Source organism: Pangasianodon hypophthalmus, chromosome 7 (genome assembly GCF_027358585.1).
Source record: "Pangasianodon hypophthalmus isolate fPanHyp1 chromosome 7, fPanHyp1.pri, whole genome shotgun sequence".
NCBI lineage: Eukaryota > Metazoa > Chordata > Actinopteri > Siluriformes > Pangasiidae > Pangasianodon > Pangasianodon hypophthalmus.
Window position 1 is genome coordinate 18187977 of NC_069716.1, and position 17204 is coordinate 18205180.

Sequence of the window (17204 nt, forward strand, 5' to 3'; positions counted from 1 at the left end):
AGTCAGTAAGTAAGTAAACAAGTAATTCTGGAATGACTATACTGTATGTTTTAAGCATATAATTAGGGACAAAGGTATAGTGGCCCTGGATGTCATGACTCTGTTGCATTACCTCTAAAATGTCAAAAGGTAAAGATCCCAAGGTAGAGGAAAAAATTAACCTTTAATCCACCAGAGATGTAAAAAGGTTTTTGCCCACCAACCTCTCACACATTTATAGTTTTATCAATAAAATCAGGTTGTGCCTCAGGGTGAGCACTTTCCCTTGTGATATCCTCCAGGCTCTGACATTCCATCTCTCTGTACATTTAAGCTCTCATATGTAAGAAACACATTTCTTAGCCTTTATTCATTAAAATGAATACTGCCCTGAACTTTTATAACATAAAGAAATTTGGATTACCCTAAGCTAAATTTGCTACAGTTATTCACGACCAATGAGTTTAATTTGTATCAAATTAGAAATCACTTATTGTAAACCAACACAATCTGTGGGAAAATGTTACTTCTGCTTTAACAAGGTCAGCATACTGTATTCCTTTATAGTAAACACAATCATAAAATAAAATACAAGTGGGTGCAAAATGATGTCCTTAACAGGTCAGAAAACTACATATGGAGCTCAATCACTTAGATTTCAAAAACCCATAAACCATAAACAATAGATTTCAAAAACCCATAGACCACAAACAAAGACAGTGTGGTACATAGCAGCCTTGCTTTGAAACAAAACAACGAGTTTAAATGTTCAACTTAGGACAAAATTATACTTTTTTTTTTTTTTGTAGGGGTCAAAATCTAAAACTATTACTGATATTTAAAATAGGTTGTAAAAAAATGTAAGACCACATGCAAAAATGGGTTTGATGTCACAAAAAAGCCATTATTGATAATGGCCAATCAAAAATGCTTCAGAAATCATATAAAAATTTGGCATATATAATGCAATGGTTCTGGTGTATTATATGTGTATGTTTTTTTTTTTATACACCAGACTGTTTCTTTTTAAATTAGAACTGTATGCATGTATAAGTTTGTGTGAGTATGTACATATTGCTAAATAACCTGACAAAGTTGAACTTTTGGTTGAAAGGAGTATTTGTGCCCTCTCCGCAGCTGGGCAAGAGCTTGGCATCTTTACCTCGACACAAGCCTAATTATTTCATGAAATAATTTAATGTCACTGATGCTGTCAGCTCTTCTCGCCAGGACACCAGACTCTCTGCTGTGAAATTTATCTCCGTCACGTTTAATAAATGAGGCGGCCATCACAATTTTGGCAAAGATTCCAGGCGCAGTGTTGGAGCTGGCTCTGCGGCTCCTCACAGCCAGAGAGACAGGCAGTTCCAAATGTCATCATCCTCATCATTTACAATTAAATATATTTATTTGGGAGAAACGACACCAAGTGACATCATATTCCTGCAGAGAGATCTGGGCTCTGTGCCTAACATGAAATGCCCTGAAGAAATCAGCATTTAAATCTAGAAGATTTATTAATAATTCTGAAGATTTTAAAGTTCGCCCTTTAATCACTCTCACTAGTTTTAGCTGTCTACAAAAAAGAATGGGAAGTTAAATTGATTAAAAATAGACTAAGTTGGAATGTATTACTTCGCTGTCCAGATTTAAGCATAAATATTAAACTTTCCAATGAAACCTTAAACAGAGGACATGTAAAAAGCTAGGTTAAATATGCATTAACCTCGGCCATCTTGAGAAAAAACGCTGGTCTGGCACGCATGATTTTACATACTTCAGTCAATAAAGACATACAGCTGCTCAGAACAAACAACAGCGGGTGCATAACGACGGCTCTCCTTTCAAACAGTGAACCACAGAAGCCATTTAAATGTAAAAAGCATAATTTTATAATTCAGCTAATTACACTTAATTGTGAGAATTAGAGGAACCCAGGGACGTCTAGGTTTGTGGGGACAGATATTGATAATTGCAGTTATTCTAATTAATCAGTGATCATACCTCTAGAGAGACCTGCTAGAGTGATGATCTCCCCTCAATCTTATCTGCTTAAGGACATTTTGTTTTTTCTCCCTTGCTTTCTCTCTCTCTCTCTCTCTCTCTCTCTCTCTCAGAAACTCATTGGAGACAAGGGAAATAACCAAGTAACTGTGCAAGCATTTTACTGAAACTGACAATCCAAATGGCATACTGCTGCATCAGTGAACAGAAAGAATCTCTACCTTACTTTTCAATTTTACTTACCAATCGAACCATACGGACAAAATTGAGAACAATATTTTACCTGCTCACTCCCTCTGAAGGTCAGTTGAAAGTATGCCCAAGTCTCACCTGGATCCTGTAGACTGGTACCTAAAAACTGCTGCTGTAATCATTAATACTGTTCTGTGCTCATATTCACAATATGATCATACTAAACATCCTTTCAGAAATCTACACACTTAGTACTGTTTGCCTTTAATCTTCTACAAATGTATACAGTAATGATTTATAATACCACTATCCCAGAAGAGGATGGGTTCCCTTTCGAATCTGGCTCCTTTCAAGGTTTTTTGCAATCTCAGGGACTTTTTCCTTACCACTGTTGCCTCTGGTCTCTAGGGATCTAAATTTACATCCGGATTTCTGTAAAGCTGCTTTGTGATATTGTGTATTGTTAAAAGTGCTATACAATTTGAATTGAACTGAATTGAATCCCTTTTAAATTTATTCTAATTCTCTTCAACCCCCTTTTATATATATATATACGCAACACCACTCAGAGTAGAGTTCAGAGAGATGGAACAAAAAATGCAGATAATGAAATTTTAAATCCGGCACTAACCAAGCTGAATGAGTGAGGAATTTAAAGTACTAGTTGCACCTGTGCAGAACTGGAACACTTGCCACATAAAATATGGACAGCTGTCAGTGTGATTTCTCATGATAGATGAGAATGTTCAAATAACCATGGAGGGAAATTAGATTTCCAGACTGAAAGACATTAAAGAAGCACAACATGCAACATTCAGATAGAAAGAGAAGTACTGACAAAGAGTGTAATGCAGCAGTCAAGAAGCATTCAAAAAGCCAAATTCTTGCAGGAATTACATTTGCATTTCCCATGATGCTTGGTGGCACATGTTTCCTGTTGGGCAATAGGAAATAACCCAAAGGCCCAGAGCAGGGAGCATGTGACCCAAATGTAATCTGTAGGTGAAGCTGATCTAAGTGGCCTCTTTATGGGAAGTGAGGGCCTCTTTCTCCTGATTTAGTGGACTCTGCATTAGCTGTCACACTAGCAGGGGGTCCCTGAGCCTAATTGCACATCAGATGTGTGAAAAACTGTAGAGAGGATGTGAACAAAGGCCAGTACTATGCTACCACTGTAATTGTGATGTCCCTCTTAGCATAAGGACCACAGAACTATTTCAACCAGACGCTTTCGCTGCAACATTGCTAAGTACTACAAGCCTGGGGGAATTCAAGAGGAGCAAAAAGGGATTTATATTAGCATTATGTTGGCAGAATTTGGCCGCCTTTATTCCTTACTACTCCAGTTCAGCGGTTCAGTCCCTTTTTAATCAAATTCACAGCAAGAAGAGCCCAGAGCAAAGACTGTGAAGAGCCAGATCACACACACACACACAAATACACACACGCACACACACACACACACACACACTTTTACATACACACCTAGCCATGTCACACTAGCATGCCCACACACACACACACAGACACACACAAAGAGAGAGAGAGAGAGACAGAGAGAGTCAATGTCAGTTTTAATGAACTTCAGGTCATGCCAAATCAACTGAATCTCAATTCATAAACCTTTATGATTGGTAGAAATAGATTATCCACAGCAGATGAGCCAGGCCATTTTTTCTACTTTTATAATTTCCATGCATTGCACCTCACCACAAGCATATCACATTGCAATCTCAGATTGTGATCTTTAAACAGCAGGGCCCGCAGTTTCCAAACTTTAAACAACAGCATTCACTCTGCCAAAATCCTCAAGAGAATGAGAGACAGACACAAATAGAGAATTGTAAAACAGTACCCTAAATAAATGTACTTTACTGTTATTAGGGTTATTTATATCAACAATATTTATAACATCAACAATGTTTTAACATGTTTAATATTAACACATTAAAACATTATCATTCATAGAAGTATTATGGATCCGACCACTTAAGTGTAGATTATAATTTGAGCGTAGATTATAAAACACACATGCAGGTGTAGATTATGATGTGTTGCTTCTCATGGTCCCTGTAATCTATTTTCACTGGAAGCAGCAGTGTTTCTCTCTCTTTAGGAAAGCACATTTACAAAAACAGAGAAAGAGGGCAAATAAACAAGGAGAAAATCCAATCAGCCATCACAGACATGCAAGCAATGAATCAGCAGAATACATTCGCTCTCGAGATAAATCAACATGGTATTTCCAAGAGTAGAGAAAGCCTGCAGGTCTTGTAAAGTTCACTGGGCTTTTAGACTAGAAATACAAGCACAGACTCAATGACACTACTACCCACATTTTGACTGTGGCATGGCTGTTGGTACCAGACTGTGTGGTTTGAATATTTCAGAAATTTCTGATCGCTTGGGATTTGTATGCACAAGAGTTTACACAGAGTTTACACAGAATGATGCAAAAAACTTCCAGTGAGCAGCAGCAGCCTGTGCCCACTGTAAACTCAGATTTCTTGGCTGACAAAAGTGAAACCCAATATGATTTTCTGCTGGTGTAACCTACCCACCTCAAGATTTGACATGTTGTGTATTATGAGATGCTCTCCTGCTCAACGTGGTTGTAAAGAGTCATTATTTGGGTTACCGTAGTCCTCATGTAAGCTTGAACCATTTCTCCTCTGACCTCTATCATCACCGAGACAATTCCACCTGCAGAACTGCTGCTCACTGGATCTTTTTTGTTTTTCACACCATTCTATGTAAACTCTAGAGACCAGCAGCTTCTGAAATACTCAAACCAGCCCATCTAGCAACAACGATGCCACAGTCAAAGTCACTGACATCACATTTTTCTCAGTTCTGATGTTTCATGAGAGCATTAACTGACTCTCTTTACCTCTATCTGCATGACTCTATGCATTGCACTGCTGCCACATGATTGGCTGATTGAACAATTGAATGAATGAGCTGTACATGTCTTCCTATTAAAGTGGTTGGTGAGTGTATAATCAGAGGAAACAGGGCTACAGTGGATAAGATCTCTCTCTCTTCCTAAAAATAAGGTACAATGTATAAAATGTAAGGTATGTGGGGCATAAGGAGTAAAAACACATATGAAGTAGATCTAGCCCAGACCCTAGAATCACATCGCCTATCCCTGACTGGGGCATCATGGAAGGAAAAATGATGCTGTGAAGATATTGGAGGAAGAAAGATGCTGTGATTACATTAAAAAGGCTAGATGGTATCTAGATAACAAACTATGAGAGTCTACTTTTAAAACAATTCATTTAAAGCTTATTTTAAATTGCAGATTATACTGGAATATGATTAAATGACAAAGCTGTTGCATTGCAACCTCACACTATGCAAATTAATTGAGTACCTTTTAAGCATTTGCTGTATGATTTGGAAGTCAAATCAACAGACTTTTTTTAGGTTGGGGATTTAGGCATAAACGTCTCAGTTGGCTGATAGTTTTGTCTTTATTTGTCTAATTTATTTTGATTGTTTTCCAACATGCCTGCTTCATTTTTTGACAACATGCAATTAATTACTATGCAAATGATTTCAAGCAACACCCTCACATTTTGCCAAGACATGGCATTGTTTCACTCCAAATTTCAGAATGCTATCAAAGACAGCTTCGCTCATGTGCTTGCTAGCATGGGCAATCACATTGAGGACTCGAGCTGACTTTTTTCCATTGTCAGGAGATGAAGAAGCCTTCAGTAGATAAAAGTAACAATAATAGGACATACACCTGCTAGTCCAGGTGCCGTGCTCCCTCTTTCAAGTGATTGATTCTAATTTCTTTGAGACTAAAAATGAAAAATGAGCCCAGACACATACACACACTGAAACATGCTGGCATAATATACTGTAGGATGGCTGATATATATATATATATATATATATATATATATATATATATATATATATATATATATATATATATATATATATATAGAGAGAGAGAGAGAGAGAGAGAGAGATTACTGATATACACTGTATATGCATAAAAATCTTCTATTCTCACCTATTTTTAGTGTCTGATGTTCAGTGAACTATGAAATTAATAAAAAATCATTTGTGGTAATTGACAGGAAAATGGAAGCTATGAAAAAGAGCCGTATGAGCCCTGGAACCAATGTCGCTGAATCTGGCTTCAGGTAAGTTGCTACAACACTATCACTGACCTTCCAGCAATTATACAGAGGGAAGGCTCTTGATATGGGGAGAGACTGAAATAATGGGAGTGCCTGAGGATTTCATTATGAGGAGAAATGGTGGTGTAAATGCGGTGATGTAAATTGGGCCGCTGTGCTGGACGTAGATCATGTTGATCATTTGAACTAGAGCAGAGATAGAGTACATCAATTTCATGTCTCTATTCTTAAGATAGCTAAGGGCAGAGCAGTTAACGTAAGACAAAATACCGCTCTCAAATAAGTATACATTATCATTTCTCTAGGGGCTACATTACTAGGAAAAGGGCAGGATCATTCGAAATCAATGGTTTAGTATTACTCTTAGTTCCCAAAGCTGTAACAAAATATTATTTTAAAGAAATTACACAATCTAGAAAAGGAAAGGAGGCAAGAGTGTTTTGCAAATATTGCATAGCATGAGGAGAAGGTTGTGTAGATGGCACTGTGAATGTGAATGTCATCTGTCACTGTGTGGTGGAAAAGATGCTGCCGTTTTACCGCACTGCAAAAGACTTGTGCAGACAGTAGAGAGGACGAGAGCAATCTACAGGGCTTTCACAGGTGAATAAGCAGGAAAGGAGATGAGAAAAAGAATCAGTATGGAGGATTGGGGTTGAAGGTGTGGGTACAGAGGGTAGCGGGGGTGCTGTGTAATAACAGAGTAGAGGTCCCATCATGAGAGATGAGAAGCTCAACGAATGCCTACAGAGGTCAACGGAGCTCGCGTGTTTGCACTGAGAGGAGATAGATGTGTTCCTGGCTTAATACTCAACCATAACACAAAGGGCATCATCGGGACACAGCTTAAAAAGCCACAGAGGAAAGAATGAACAAGAAGTCAATGAAAATTGTCATATTACAGCAAAGGAATAGAATGAACAGCATACTGTGAGTAAACATAGACATGGGAGCAGACCCAGTGCAGTTTAAACATTTTCATTAGAAACAAAAGGACATTGAATGCTTATATTCCAGCAAAACAGACAGCTACTCAGCATATTATTTAACCTTATAAATAAATTTCAATAAATAAAGCTCCATATCTGACATGCATAAACGAGTCTCTCTGGGGGCTTTGTTAGCACACCCATCCCATGTAGGATTCTATCAAGAAGTCTATTTAATGTAGCATTAAAGATGGATAATAAGTCATTATAGGCTTTAAAGGCTATTTTCCCTAACCCTTCCATCTTCTCTGCCTGTCATACCACACAGCTGACAGTTTTGGAATTGTGTAGCAAAGACAATGAAAATGACAAAGAATGATCAAGGAACATTTTGAAGAATGGCATATTGTTTCAACACAAATAAGCATGCTAGTGGAAGATCTTCCAAGAATGATGGTCTTATTAAAAATCACATCTTAAGTTGTCAGGAAAGCTATGTGGTTTCATTCTTGCTGAACACACTGAATCATCAGCAAGCTAAAAAATCTGGTTTCGGCATTGCAGTGTTGGTGCTATGTTGTAAGACATGGCATTATGGGTGAGATGTCTCAGCCTCAGTAATCCACTGTACCAATACTGACAATGTTCGGTTGCCAAAGATGCTGCCCAACATTTCTGTTAGTGGTTTACAGTTTCATTCAATGCTGCCTCTGCTGGCCTATTTTGTTAAACGCAGGAAACGTCAGTCACTGTATTACTACAAGGATGGATTTCTTATATTACCCATCATAGATTTTGTAATGTCAGCAAACATGTGGTTATAACCTGCCTTTATAAATGAGGGTATTATTTATTCACAATAAGAGAAAACACCATCTTGATCTTCAAGAATATATGTTATGTTTGTTTGTCTTTCTCTTTTGCTGATAAAACTAATATACAGTGTTCATGTGCTAATTCCTGATGTGCAGTAATAGGACATGGCCTCCATCTTCTATAGTTCCAGTATATTAAAAAGTTCTCAGCATGAGATCACACAGCTTACAAAGGGGACAAGTGGGCAGCTGGGTGGGGCATTTGTGTCAGTGTTCAGGAGATCACATGTCTGAATGCTAACAAAGCGTTCCATGGCTCTGTATACGAGATTATGACTTACATTACATTTGTGTGTCTAAAAACAAGTACAGAGTTCAAACTGATTTAAACTGATTTACTAAGGGTCTAGGATAGATGTGCCTTTCAAATGAGCAAAATAGCACTACTGTCCATTGTTTGCTTTAATAAATATACAATATGGGGCGTTTCTACTTGGAAATTAAAACTACAAGACAGTGTCAATGCAAAATATAAGTAATTTCATACCTGTAGTGTGATTTACTAAGAGTCAAAATCACTCTGAATAGCAATTGTGTGGAAAAATAATACAACTACAGAGAATGTGGTAAATTTCGGGGCCCATTTCTAGCATTTGAGACCATAAACCATTATTTAATAATGAGAGATATATGTAAGTATAATAATGAGAAAGTCACTCAAAATTCTGACTGGTATGACCATGGTAAATATGATATTTATGTATTTTCAGTATCTGCCACATGTTGCGCTTCCAGTGACAATAGCAAAGGTTTTCTTTATATATACTTTAGGAATGGAATGCACAAGGCCTAAAAGTGTATAATTGGTTTTCTCTCCACCTGCCAGTCAAAGTAATGGTAGAAAACTCTGGGTGTCTGTTAGCTCATGTACACAGAATAGGGCGGTTATTTCTCTTCTCCAAGTGTTACAGCTGCACTGTGAAGTGGCTATGACTAAATTAGGAGAAAGAAAATTGGGTGAAAAGGGAACAAGTTTCAAATAGTCATCTCCTCTTCTCTTACAGGCTCACAAAAGACATCCTTGTCCATTAATTTATACTGAAAAAGCCATTTTCTGCCAATCCATTCAGACCCATTTCCATTTTTTTTAATCCATACAGAGTTGTATGCATATGTAGGATGGCTTTGTACTGAGGTGAATCATATCATGTATGGCTCTCTCCGTACAGCACGACCCTGGTGGTATATTAACATCTAAAAGCAGGCAAACCCGACTGAGCTGAACAAAACAAGTGTGATCTGAGGAATACAATGACCACCCACTGCCCCATATCTCTTTTTCTCTCTCTCAGCATGTAGAAGGAATGACTCTTTCCTGTAATAATTTACAGTAATGCTAGTGCTTGGCTGATCTTCTTGGCCAGTAGCATTTCTGTGCCAGTGTCATTCTTCATATCCAGTGAAAATATTTCATTGTGTTATATAAAAAAGAAGTTCAGCCTGTAAAATAAATATAAGAAGATTCTGCATAGCTCTGCACCTTCATTTTCAATTTATTATCATCCCGATAAAATTAAACATTGTGCTCAGCAGAAATAAGCAAAATCAGCAAAATGATGTGCTTGATTTAACTCTTTATGTTGTCTTATTGAGATTAGCCTAGAGTACCACAGCATCACTCTGATTACATTTCTACATTCATCAAAACATCATTTATTCATTTACTATTTACCAGATAAATAACAGTGCTTAGATATAGTTTACAATTCACTGACGCATGATGGTCTCATTACAGTGAGGCTGACAATAATATTGCTATTACTCATCATGCAGTAGTCCTACATATGCCCTAACCTCTGAATTTATAGAGACATTATCACTTGAATAGTCTTGAAAAGAACTTGCTCAGCATGAAATACCACATTTGAGAGTTATGAACTTTCACTACTGCCAACAGACTTACACAAGGAAAAGAAGATGATGTGAGTTGTACTGACATATATCTGACTACTCATAGGCTAAATTATGGATTTTCAGTCACTGTGGAACTGTGGATAGACTTCTATGTTTTGTGCAGAGTTTTTATTTCAATAGATTGGTTCATAGTATGTAAATATACATCAGAACAGCCACATATGGCATAGAGACACACCCTCTTCTTTAGAAAGCATAAGGACATCATAAGTGCATATTTGTAATTGGAGTGATATGAGGGAAATGTGAGGGAAATGTGAGGGAAACAGAAGCAGATGGCAGTTACATCAAAAAGGAAAAAAAGTGGCAATACTTCCATGCTATCTTTGGCTTGCCCTTGCTTTGGCTGTCGTTCTTTTTTTCTTCCTCTGTGTAAAATCCTGGATTAGACAGGCATGGTAGCCAGTTCCATGTTAATTCTCCTGGCCTTGGGGATATATGCTCTCCTTCACCATCCAAACAATAAACAAGACAGCATCTTTCATTTGAAATAAGCTCCTCTGAGCAAATATGAAAAGACTAAGCAAATATAGCCACCCACATGCAGAAGCTGATCCTCCAGCAGTGATTGCTGTGGGACTCGCCCATTATGCCAAAGTTGGAAGAACAATCACCTGGTTTGTTTTGGTTATATAGGTAATGTTGTGTGGTAATGAGGTATAAATACTTCAGTACTCAACTTTAGGTATGTTTTGGGAGCATTCCTGCTTTACTTCGTTTTAACTGTCTGTCAAGATTAACTTTTATTTACTACATTTTTAAAGCAAATTTCTGCTTTTACTCTAAGACAGGTTCTGCAGCCCATCCAGTTTTGTTTATTGTTAGTTTCTTCTATCACTCTATTATAAACTTATCTTTTTTTTACACTGTAAACTAACACTCATGCACATACATGTGTTGACCAGATCATTATCACATCATTACCTGCAATAATTAACCCTTTCTTTTTATAAGTTTCTTATTCCATCTCAGGGAGATTTCCTTGTCACTGGTGCCACTCTCATTAGGGATCTTGATCTAGACCTGGGTGAATATCCATGTTATAAGATTTCAAATAATTTTCTTATCTCCAGAATGAAACCGAAAACCAGGCAATGCAGATAAGTTCACGTCATGATTCCGCCAAGGTGTAATAGGAAACTAATCAATGATGGGGTGGTACTGATAATTTCCAGTAATGGCACATCCTGAAATGGTTTATTTCTCTGCCAACAATTAAAACTTTTAAATTATTAATGAATTTATTAACTTGTTTCTGCCAGAGAAGTTAGTTCCTGTTATACGTTATAGTGGCTATAAAGAGCAGTTTCTTCACCAGCCTCTCTTTTGTCTCTCTTGTTAATAAGAGTTAATAAGAGAGAAAAATAGATGTACCAATAATGTACTATAATAAAGCATTAATGTAAACGTGTGATTTGAATTATGGCCACCTCTACTATCAAAGCTGTTGTTCTAGAAAATTAACATCTGTTAATTATAGATCAAATTAACTTTATTTTTAATTAACCAGTTCATAAATCAACAGCACTGAGTTATAATTTCAATTAATGAACTGCACATAAATACATTCACATACTAGAAACTGACATTTCTGCAAAGTTTGCTACATTTTAGTTTCAAACTAGCATTTATTTCTCCCTCCTCTGTCACTTTCAGGCCCTCTCTGTCTCTGTCAAAACCCCGCCTAATGTCGGAATCACTCAACATACCATGGTGTTAACTAACATTTTCAACACGAACGTGCTGTTCAACAGCGAGTAGCTAGCAGTAAAATGTAATTAAAATCAAGGATATTGATTACCCCTCAGGACAGCCTATGAATAACAGCGACCATAAATAAGAGAAAAGGATAGGTGAGGTGGCTGATTTATGTCTGCACTCCTGCAAACTTGAGAATAAATTATTTACAGCCATGTCCTTATTGAGTTATGAAGCTTCTCTACGTGCAAAATAATTGCAGCCTCTCTGTCATCCACTTGTTATGTTTATTCCCAAAGAATGCCTCGGTTGCAGTGCTTGTGCCCAGAAGTACAAGTAGCTGAACAGGTTGTGTTTATGGCTGTTGTTTTCCTTGTTGTTTTTTAATGGATCCTGAAACATTAAATTGCAGAAAACATTCATCAAGTTGTTTGAAGAACTGTATGAGGTTATCTGGCATGGGAAGGTTATTTTAACAGAATTCCACTAGGTTAATTAAAACACCAAAAACTAGACAGGAAAGATCAGTGTGTCTTGTTCTGTTTTGGTTTAAATATGCAGTGGGAACCCTTTTGCTGACATAAATAGCACTCGTCTCAAGTGGCATTACTGTGACTGTATAAAGCCGTATTTGCTGTTTGTGTTTAGGAAAGAGCAGTTGTAGATGAAATCATATCAGACACTTCAAAGCCATGCAGACACAGAATCAGCAATGTACATCTGTGCTGATGCATCAAAGAGCTTTTCAGCTGAGGCCTGTGCAGTATTTTTTGAATGGCTCAGTTAAAATTTTGTCGGATATGTGTTGAATCAGTCACTTATCAGCAAATCTCAATGTGTACTGATATGTGAAATTTCTACTGAGCATTAAGTTAAAAACGACAGCAGAGTGTAAATTAACTGTCTGTCGGTTTGCTTATTTATTTATTTATTTATTTATTTATTTATTTAATAGCAAGCTTTGTCCAAAACACACGGACAGGATCATTCCTGCTACTCACTTACAAAACACAGTGAAATAGTTCACTGCAAAAACTGAAGATATCTTGAAAGATTAAATAATAAAAAATACCTAATATCTATATATAATTTAATATGATAAGATTATTATCTAACAAACATAACTCCATATACTATATATATATATATATATATATATACACACACACACACACACACACTGTGTAATAACATGATAATAATTATTATCTAACAAACATAACTCCATATACTATATATATATATATATATATATACACACACACACACACACACACACACACACACTGTGTAATAACATGATAATAATCAAAATTTTCTCTTAAAAGAATAAGAGAGTTTCAACCTTGAACTGCATAAAAATATCTAGAAATAGGCTTAATAATCTTATATTTGTCTAAAACTGATGTAGTAAAAAGAAATATTACTTGCATTTGCCTATATTCAAGATATTTTTACTGGTTATAATTTTTTGCAGTGTTATTATAATTCAGTTACTACAGAATTGAAACTTGTTAATTTCAATAATTAATATTTTACTTCAATATATACAGTAGGACAGAATCCTGGCTGACAGGTACAATCTCTAGCTTGAGTACAGAGACAAAGCCTTTCAGGCAGCTGGCCACAGAATAGAGCTCAGTTTGAAATAGCCTCCATCTGTACTGACTCTGTCTCCATGCCACCAGAAGCAGCACAGTGAAGGGTGAAGGACATCCCCCCCCCTATCTGTCTGCCACAAACACAGAGACAGGGAGATAAACATGTTTTCTATTGTCCTGATAGTACTATAGAATATCAGTGCAAATGCAGATAAACAGGCAGTACAAAAGCACCCTACATCATAAGCATTGACATGACTTGCCTTCTTATAATGCACACAGTGCATAAAAATGTTAACAGTACAATGTAGCACTCTCAACACTCCAGACACTGATGACCTCGTATTGTAATCAACAGTTAGTGATTGAGATTGCCAAGTTACACAGTACCGAACTAATTAACAATGCAGGGAGGCGCTAGTGTGACTGGTGTTATGGTGATAAATACACATTTACATGCAGAAGAATACTGAGTGAAGAATACTCTATATCCTGGTACCACAAACACAGCGACAGACAAATGATCAAAAGATTATGGATCAATTCAGAACAAAGCTATCTTTGTGAATAAATAATGCTATTTTCTATTCTAAAAAGGGCCTTAGGAGACATACAACACCTTTAAAGCTCTCATATTGACTTTTTAAACACACATTATTTTTAGAAATGCTGTCAGATTTCAAAGTTGATGGGGATTTAAAGATTACATGCTCCATCCCATACTTGTCATTATCTGAAACAGTGTATTCTGAAAGGGTCTATTGGGATATTATTTTACACGAAGCAAGCTTGATGTGGTGAGCGACCATGGATTTTGCCAACCCGATCACTTTGTAAGAAGATTTTTGATTTCCTTTTCTCCACCCCGCTCGGTTTCCGCCAATCATTATAATATCGTCCCACTGAATGTCCTGCATGTCTCTATTTCCAAGTTTAAAATCTGTGAAAGAGATACCAGAGCAAGTTGGACGCATCTACAATGTTACTCAGCAGGAATCAGATCTCTGCTGTCATTCCTCACATCAATTAGGAAAAGGATCCACAAAGCCTTCTTACTAAACCTGATGTCTGTTTGCAGTCATGAATAATGAGGATGTGATGTGCTGGTGTTGAAAGTTTTCTGTAGGTTCTTTGGGGAAAAAGGTATTATACCTGTTATACTATATAACAGTATGAAAAAGTCTTAGAAAGTATTAGAAAGTCTACATGCACTACCAATTGCATTTTATACCATCTGATTTCTCTTTGAGAAACTCATTAAATAATTCAATATTGTGCATTAGTCATTAAGAGATAGAAACAATAATGAAATGAGTTTTGCACTAGATTTTGATATACTATTAAATAAAAAAACAGTTATTGCCGTGGCCCAAACAGTCTGTAAAGTAAGAATGCAGCTGAATATAAATATATTATGATTATTAATGTATTCAAAAGAGATACAAATGCAGAAACGAATAGGAGGCTCATTATTGTTTTGTTTTTTTTTTAACTTGCCAGAAAGTTTCACATGGCATCTGGTTGAGACAAAAAAGTAATGTGGGTGGAACAGTTTCCATCCATTCATTCATTAATTCATTCATTCATTCACCCTTAGTAACTGTCTGGATTAAATTTTCCTACAAACTAAATCTGATAATTTTTTACTTGTCGTGGAATGGTATAATTCCATGAGCATTATGAAAAAAAAAAAAAACACAGTCCACAGATATGAATAATTGGAGCATATCAGATACAGATAGTTGCACTGCGTAAAACCCCTACTGTATGTCCAAAGTGCCACCAGGCCCCACTGCAAACACATAATTTTGAATCTGTGGAGCTGCGGAACTGCTTAAAAGCCATACAAATTGTTCACAAACACAACAGGAACAGAGGGTTGAGCAGACCTGAGACTGCTCAGAATGATGGCACCAAACCATGCAAATGGAGGAGCAGAGCAGAGCAAACATCCTTTCCATCTAAAGTAAAATACATGCTGAATGTAATAATGCTCTGCATTCAATCCATGGTTGGAATCCATGAATGAAAGATCAAGGCCAAAGGAAGACCATCGCTCAAGCGTACAGAAAGTACCTGTATGATCATGACAAGTCAGAACAATATACAGTGTGATTGTGTAAACAGCATGACTAGTTATTATGATTCGACATAAGCTTCGCTCGATTGAAGATCCAAGCTGATATTGGCCAAACTATTGCATTTAAATGTTGCCACATACTGTAGTTAGCTCCATTAACCCTCAATTAGAGTTTTTTTTTTGGTGTACTTCCTTATATAGATGCCTACTAGTGGTAACACAATTCTAACACTAATGTGAAGTGAATAACCCATTTACAATGTCTAGCTTGAGCTTGATTAAACAAATTACAAGACCTTAATTAACCCCTAATATGTGCTCCTTAAATTAAAAAAGTGGGATTCGTAAGTGGGTCGATATATACGTGTCTTACAGAGGGTGTTTCACCCTGCAGTTATGTCAAACTATGCTGGAGTGTGTAAACAGGATCATAAGTGTCTTAGGTTTTTATACTTATCTTGCTTTAGTCTATTTCCTACAAATTAAGAATTAAGTTGGGCTATTTTTTGCCATGTGTCTGTGTGCTGGACAGGAGGCTGGAGCATGTTCCAAGCAGACTGGATTGATCACACTTATTCTGTTCCTCTTGGCTCTTAGTGATATCAGTGCCTAACACATTTAGCACAATGACGGATGGTGAGAGACGACCAGCCTTTCGCGTCAGCCACCGTGCCTTATGCTCAGGATCAAAGGGCTAAATCTTAGACACCATCAGTCAGATTGCTCATGTCCTCATCATGGAACAGATCCATAGGCACTTTCAAATAGTGACTCATAGCATACTGTCGTGGTACAATTGAGAGTAATTAATCAGCATGAAGAAAACAGAAAAGCAGTATATGAAATAATCTGTTTGATTCTAGAGCATGCAGGCTTTCCGTTAAGAGCTACAATGTATTCATAATATATTAGGAACACTATGTGGCATAAACACTAATGTGTCCAATTTAATTTTTTTATGATAAAGACGCTAACTATGCACTGTCCATGGCCTGCAATGGCGGAGTTTGCCACTGATTATAGCGGCACTTTGACTGAGCAGAGGAAAGACAGCTGTGCAGGAGCTTGCCAGTAGTGAAAGTGATGCCTGCAGATAGTGGTGGGTTTAGGGACGTGTGCGTGACTCATGAGTGAATCCATATATTATAATTCACATGCTCATATACATAGGCACGTTCTCTCTAGTGTCACTTTGCAGGCGTGAAGCCGCAGTCTCTATGTGATCTCGCAGTCTCCTCACTGCTGTAGTAATTGTTCACTCAGCCAGCAGGTGTGCTTCCTGCTGGGGCCTGACTTAGCTAAGCAATCTCTCTCCATCTATGTATTTGTCTCTTGTTTTCTCTCTCTCTCTCTCTCTCTCTCTCTGTCTCTCTCTCACACACACACACACACACTCACAGAACATTGTGCAAACAACTTTGTGCATCACATGCTTGTTTTATACTTGTATGCCCTTCACACATTTAAAGTTAAGTCTTCAATGCTCATGTGCACACACACACACACACACACACACACAAAACTCTAATGTGCAGACATCTAAATTACAGGGCTGACTGTTTTGGACAGGTTGATGGGATTTCTGTCAGCTTTGTTTTAGCCTTTCTGCAACACAGCTCATGTGAAGCTCATTATGTGCAAGGCGAGAGGTGACAGTTCTCTCTCTCTCTCTCTCTCTCATTCACTCACTCAATCACTCACTCACACATACAAACACACACACACACACATACACGCACACACCACATGTATGATTAACACACTGTGAC